We start from the raw sequence: 2,197 nt of genomic DNA on the forward strand, positions 1-2,197 counted from the left end.
ACCTGTTGCGCTTTTTGTGCTAGTTAGCAGTTTCAAGTTAGCACATCTTCGAAAAGTTGGGCGTCCGGTAAATTTTTACAAATAATATCAAAATTTTTCAGAGGCTGTACATTTGGATTCCTTGTTTCAAGTGCTTTCTATTGATATATCATATGTCGTAGATTTTGGAGATGTAGCTCAAGTTATTGTACTAGTTAGCATATGTCAAAATTGTGCTAGTTAGCATTGTCCAGGACATGAAAAAGCATGGCAAGTTAACATGCTTTCACCCACTAGGGTTCATGTTTAATTTATATAATATATTTATATACATAATACTTATGTATATATATGCATATATACACATATAAATAAATAAATATATATATAAACACTCAATTACAAGAGTTACCATTCCAATTACAAATGTTCCCAATTAGTAACTTAAAATTTTGACAATGTTACCACTGTTAATTTTATAAATAATTCAAATTCACACGGTGATCATCACCGTCAAGGACTTGTTCTATCTGCATCAAATCTAGATTACATGATTGTTGTCTCATCATTTCTGGAGTTTGTCCCTTGTGTTTGCTCAATTGATAATTTTACATCATTACTTTACTAAGGCTTTTCTTGATGATTTGAAGGACGAGGGATGTGACAATGTTTGTGCATACTCGGGAGCCTGTTGTCTTATTTCATGGAAGATACCTTGTATGTGTACTTGAGAGCTCGTTGACTCGTACTCACCGTTGGTGTTATGTTTATTTTATCATAATGCAAGTGAAGATATTCTTGGCATCAAGGATGAGGGATGTGACAAAATTTATGCGTACTTGGGAGCCAATTACCATCCTCTTGATTGGTGTTGTGGTTGTTATCATCTTACTCCACCCTCGTCGTGGTGCTATGGTTGTTATTGTCTTATCACACCTTCGTCATCATTGGTGCTATGGTTGGAATCATAATTTAGTAGTTGTGACTATGCATCACCAGTTTTTCATAGCATTTGTGTGTCAGCGTGTGTTTATGTATGCACATGTATTGCATTCTTGTTATATGTACCCGTGGCATCATTATTTGTTTCTCTACAATCTCTAGAGCGGTGTTGCAAAACATCTCTCGGGACAATGTGATGTGATTATTTCTAACCTTCAGATTTTGATATGTTTCTTGGGTTTTTGTTTACAGGATAAAATTCACATCAAGCAACATGTATAGGGACACAAAGGCATTGAAGCTGAAAGATATTGAAGAATTTGCATCAATTCAATTGTATATATGGGGTTATTAAACTTCCAAAGATGCTTGAAAGTGCACATTGTATATTATGAAGTGATGTAGCTCTTGAAAAATGAATTTTGTAAAGTTTGCTAATTGTTAATATAAATTTTTTGTAAACTCTAATAGTTATTAATATAACAATGCATGTATATGGTGTTGTGGGTTCTTTGCTTGTACCTTAAGGGTTTTTTCATCCACCATTAGGGACTCCTATTTGAGTGGGGTGTTGGAGATATATATACCAACCTCTATGCTATATATAGCTAGGAGTCTTCACTATATACATGTACTTAGTGTGTGCTCTACATATACTTTGGGTTTTGCAAATCTCGAGTCATCTCTCTCTCTCTCTCTCTCTCTCTCTCTCTCTCTCATCTTAGTTCTTCTCAGCACTCATAACACTCTCTCTCACACAGACATAACATATAGACTTTCTGCGCTATATAAAACAACAGACGTACACAATTTTGACTCTCTCTCACTTAGCACGCATTCAACATCTCCCTCCTCGCACTCTCGCGCCAGGTTGCTCCTTCTTTTTCATTTGTGTTAATTGGCAAGCCTGCCATAAATGTTGGCCACTTGTTCGTTGACCAACCAACCAACACACACACATTCATAACACACTGACACATATGCACATAGGCTTATAAAACTCTCTCTCTCTTTCTCTTTCTCTCTCTCTCTAGGCTCCTCATCTGTGTTGGTCATACATTAACTACTCAAAACACACACACACACACACACCCACTCTCTCCCCTACCCATTTTCACATGGTAAGTTTGCTTCCTCTGCATGTGTCTGTCATCTGTAAGCGTCCTCTACAAGTTACCAACGTTGCGCTGCCCACCATTATCTCTGGTCAATGTCGCCAACAACGCCAAGTGAGGTAATTTTGAAATATTTGTTTGTTTATTTTATTTCATTTGGG

The sequence above is a fragment of the Adiantum capillus-veneris genome, chromosome 3, assembly GCF_014529385.1.
Source record: "Adiantum capillus-veneris isolate H3 chromosome 3, ASM1452938v2, whole genome shotgun sequence".
NCBI lineage: Eukaryota > Viridiplantae > Streptophyta > Polypodiopsida > Polypodiales > Pteridaceae > Adiantum > Adiantum capillus-veneris.